The sequence below is a fragment of the Lutra lutra genome, chromosome 4 (assembly GCF_902655055.1).
Source record: "Lutra lutra chromosome 4, mLutLut1.2, whole genome shotgun sequence".
Taxonomy (NCBI): domain Eukaryota; kingdom Metazoa; phylum Chordata; class Mammalia; order Carnivora; family Mustelidae; genus Lutra; species Lutra lutra.
The window spans coordinates 78,814,757-78,819,862 of record NC_062281.1 but is presented as its reverse complement, the minus strand read 5'-3'; the positions used below and the strand labels follow the sequence as shown (position 1 = coordinate 78,819,862).

At 46.9% G+C, this 5,106-nt stretch overlaps 1 pseudogene; it reads right to left on the bottom strand.

Moving 5' to 3' along the window:
* Window positions 1-298: 298 nt before the first annotated feature.
* On the bottom strand, window positions 299-2,572 carry LOC125097288 (E3 ubiquitin-protein ligase TRIM32-like; annotated as a pseudogene).
* Between the last annotated feature and the right edge of the window lie 2,534 nt (window positions 2,573-5,106).

The window sequence follows — 5,106 nt, the reverse complement described above, 5'->3', positions numbered from 1 at the left end:
TTGTTTTGTAAGATTTTATTCTTTTATTTGACAGAGAGAGAGCAGGAGAGCACAGGCAGGGGGAGCAGCAGGCAGAGGGAGAGGGAGAAGCAGGCTCCCTGCTGAGTACAGAGCATGATGAGATGCTGGATCCCAGGACCCTGACGATTGATCTCAGGACCCTGGGATCAAGCAAAGATAGACGATTAACTAACTGAACCACCCAGGTGCCCCAGGATATAATGTCTGAAATGAAATGGGGGAGCAGATCCCATTGGAACACACACACTAAATGCAGCAGAATTGAAGAGAAAGTTTGTTACATATGAAGCCCATTATAATAAGAGGGAAATATGAAATCAGTGTTATCAAAGTGACCCAGCTGCTCACTGGGGCCTACGGAGCCAATGGAGAAGCCACCCTCCAAGTGGTGCTCATTCTGCCAATTCTCCAGATTGAGGCCCAAGCTGGTGAAGCAGATGAGCCCTCAGCATCACAGGTGACAAACTGGCCACACGGCAAGACAGAGGCAGCAGCGTTTGATCACCCCTGCTTCTCAGTCAACAGTGAAGCACCAGAGCTCTCCACCTTCCCAATCAGTTACCACAAACTGGCCAGGTGGAGGGGCTGTGATGCCCCAGGGTTGGCATGCAGTGGCCATCCAAGGTGTATACCTTGAGGGAGCTGTCGTAGCTGCCAGTCACACCAGGGAGACCATGGCAGTTCATGGCCACTGAGAGAGGAATGAGATTGGCCAGATCAGCCCCAAGGACGCTCAGCACAAAACAACCAGGCCACTAAGGCTGCTGTGGATCTCCTTCAAAAAGCCTTTCTGAGTGAAGACTTGTATACGGTAGTTGCCTTGGTCAGCAACCAGCTCCTCACCTTGACTGGTCACACAGAGACTGCCTGAGGATTGAACATTCCTGGAACGCTGCCTTAGTCCCTATCTTTCTGAGAAGGAGGCCTGTGGGATACTGGCAACAGTCTCCAAACCCAGTGCTGAGCAGGTGAGGGCCCAGGGCTGGCCACCACTTTCTCGGGACTCGTCCATCTCTCTAAGTGTAACTGAGTTGGAGGCGGCAGACGTTGCAGGCTCCAAAGCCCAGGAATCTTCCATGTTGACGGTCTGGAGCTTTTTTTTTTTTTTTAAATTTTAATTTAATTTAATTTTTAAAGATTTTTAAATTTAATTTATTTGACACACACAGAAAGAGCACAAGTAGGCGGAGTAGCAGGCAGAGGGAGAGAGGGAGAAGCAGGCACCCCACCGAGCAGGGAACCTGACTCGGGACTCGATCCCAGGACCCTGGGATCATGAGCTGAGCCCAAGGTAGATGCTTAACAGACTGAGCCACCCAGGTGCCCCCTTTCAAGGGCTTTTTAACAGCCTGCCTGATATGGGGGGGGGAGGGGCACATAGCCAACCTGAGGAAGCTCCACGGTCTGTAGAGTAAGCTCCCAAGGCAGGCTGGCGGTGAGCTCTGGGTCCTCCTCATCAGCTCTCTCCTCCAGTAGCCCTCCATCTGCCTGCTTGATCTTGGCCAGGAAGTGGTCACCGCAAAAACACAGCCTGCACCTCTGCCATGGTAAGCAGGTAAGTCTGCTCCTCTACCACTTGACTACTGGATTTCTCAACCTCAACCTAAGAGCCTGTGAAGAACTTTTGAGAGCGAGTCAGCTCTTCCTGGACCCAGTGCTTCTCCGGCCCTATTCCTGGAGGACTGCCTTATGCCTTGCCTGAAGGTCGTTGGAGACCCCTTCCAAGGCCACCTCCCTCCGCTGCTGCTCCCCCCTAAACTCCTGTCGACTTCTCTCCAAAGTCCTGACACCGCCCCTCACCTGCATTTTGGGCAGGGAGTGGCCAGCGGCCAGAGGGTGGGGGGTCTGCCTCCGGGCCAGGCTCGCACAACACCACAGCACGACCCGCGCAGGAGCGGCCCCGCAGCAGCGCTACTGACCCGGCTGCGTCAACAATCTTCAGCACTTTCAGGCAGTCAGCTGGGTGAGGCTGGTTATGCGGGTAGGGTTGCTGCGCAAGGGACAGCGGCCACCACTGATGCTACTGGCCAGGAGCTTCTCCAGGCACTGGCGGGAGATGGTATGGCCACCGTGCGGGCAGTTGTGCCGTTGCTCCTCTGTGAAAGATTCCGCGCAGATCGGGTGCTTCAGCACGTCCCCGGCGGCGTCCAGGTTCAGGTGAGAAGCTGCTGCTGCTGCTGCAGTGCTCACTGCGCTTCCCTTGAGGGATCTGCTAACACAACCCAGAGCTGAAGAGTTTGGTGTTTATGCTCCAGAAGGTCAAATCCTGCTGACCACCTGTGGCTCCGATGTGTCCACCGCCACCTTCTACCACAGACGTTTGAATAAGGATGGGACTGGGGACATTTATGGGAATGGGCTGATCTGGGGACAGTGATAGGAAAATAATAGTGACAGGGACATGATATATAAACACAGATCAGCAAAGGGCCCCACTGCCTTGGATATTCCGTGCCTGACCTCCTGCCCTTCCTTCCTTGTCGGGGGCCTTGCAGGTTGGGGGGCAGAACCCTCTGTCTTTAACTTTAGTCCTCCTTGTGCGATAATTCATTGCGTAGGCATCGGTTCATATATTCCTGTCTTACTGATCCAAAACCCTGGGGTAAGAGGGAAATATTTTTTAAAAAATTTAATTTTGACATGAATTAACTTAAAACTTGCCTTGTCTTCAATGTTTGACTCTTCTGGGCTATAGCTGGTTCCTGGGTTTGCTTGCATTGATGGGCACAGACCCTGGGTCATTTAGGCTAATGTGATCATCTCCCTCTTCATGCCCAGGTAATCATCTCAGTTTTCCCTGCCTTTGACTTGAGTTGGGGAGGGCTGGGAGAGAGAGGGAGGGAGAGAGAGAGAATGAATGTGTGACTGGAGCTGAGTTATCTTGGCATCTCTCTTTAAAGGAGTTGAAGACGAACATTAACTTCTGACAGGGAAGTATTCATAATAATTTAGCGTATTAAATTATAGCTAATTATAACTTTTTTGTTTGTTTCTGAAAGCTAGAAATAAGCCAACAAGACGTTTGGCCAAGTTTGTATTATACTTGTCTCTTGGGCAGTCAGTGCTACAGATTAGTGAGGTAAACCAACTAGGTCAGCTGATCCTCTTTTTAATTTTTCCTTTTTTAAAAAGTAAAAGCTGGAGAAAGGAACTGTGACCTCTGAGACTGTTTAGATTCTGTGCAGTTTTCTGGAAAACATCTTCATTGTTCAGGGTGAGAGGTTGAAGGTTTATTTTTATGCATCTCTGTTTTTAGCTGCATATCAACATTGCTGGCTCACGGTGGAAGCCCCTTTGTATGAAACATCCCTTATTGCTTCTGTCCCTTGAGCATAGCATGTGCCAAATTATCATTCCTAATAGGCTGGTTGATCTTCTGGAGAGAGGAAACATCTTGATAACTCCCTGAGATATGTTATGTCAGAGAAAGTATGTCATGGATCCTTGACAGCTCCCACAAGGGCATCGTTAGGGATGGAATGCCAGGTGCCAGGCCTTCCAGCTCACCTGCTCAAGGACTGTTACCCATCATATCTCATTACCCAACTGTGTACACTTGGCTGCCATTTTCTCAAAGACACTTACGCAGTGGTATTTGGTAACGACGTCAATTCTTTTCCTGTCTGACCTAGAAGATTACAGTGACTCAATCTTGGCTGGTCAACCTTAAAGATTAAATCGAGGACATTGGCTTAATGATTTTAACAGCTAGTGTAAAGGATTTCCCAAGTGTGAGAATCATAAAATAAAATAGGGTTGGGAATTTTATTCAATCTTAAAGAGAAAGTAAGTAACAGAGCTCAAGGTTTATTTTATGATTATATTCCTTAAAAAATAAGCTTCACATTTTAAAAGAATTAAACAGGAATAAGATATAAGAGTCCAATGGAGAATCAGCATACCCTAAACTTATAAAACGCCCTACTGTGCGAATGGAAATCTGGTTTTATGTTGGAAACTATGTGAGAATCATTATAATCCTATGATTATGATAATTATTTTCTTAGTTGAATTCCTTTGGGTAAAACTTTTATTTGCTCTAGTTCAGTGTCTCTCAGACATTCATATACATAAGAATCTCCTGGGGAGTTTGTTTATAATGCAGATTCCTGGGCCTTATCCTGAGACCTCAGTAGATATGGAGTGGTCTCCAGGAATTTAAGTAAGCACTCTTGCTTACTCCAGTGCAAGAGTTGAGATGGAGACTTTTTAGCCAACACTTAACCACCCTCTGGATGCTGATAGAAAAATGAGTAAAAATAAGGATTAATTAATTGCTGATGGCAAGTAAGCTTTATGAGTATACTGCCCTGAAAAAAAGATGCTCTTGAACTCTTTTACTCTATCTAGTGTTCTAGATAGACATACAGCTTGAAAAGAAAAGAATCGAGCCCTGGCATAAGATTTTTCTGTAGAGCTTGGTATATGGTTTAGAAATACTTAGAAATATGTCCTATAAAAAAAAATCCTGCCTGGAATATGCTGGGAACACGTCTATGATATATGCCCTAGGATTCTGCATCCCAGCTTGAATGTATCTGGTGTGGAGAACTTCATTGGTTAGCCCACAGTCTTTGTTATCCTGCCTGAAAATGGTGGGGCAGGAGCATCGGTGGTGGGGCTATGGTCCTGCTCAGGTAGGACTGGGGAAATGTCTGGGCAAGCTGGCTGCTGGGCTCTGAGTCACCTCATGGAACTCTGTGTGGGTGCTGGGTTGCTGCACTCAGGTGAAAGAGAAGGAGAAAGATGATTGTTAGCCAACTCCATTTTTCACAGAATGTGTCTTCCCTCAAATTTACGAAAAATCTTATCATTTCTCTTTGAGGAGAATCAGGCCAAATGACCTTACTTTTAAAATGCTGAGTATAGACTTTATGGATGGAGAGAAAGGAAAAAAAAAATGTCAACAATATGCATGCTTCTTTTCTGTTGGGATTTATTTTTCCTGCTGCTATTTTGGAAGGCAACAGTCATTTCAAGCTTCTTGGAAAAGAAGATGACTGATTCCATCCTCAGTGTCTTCTGAGTCCTAAATCAATTGCCTACTTGACGTGGACACCTCACAGAAACTGTTTAAGCACAATG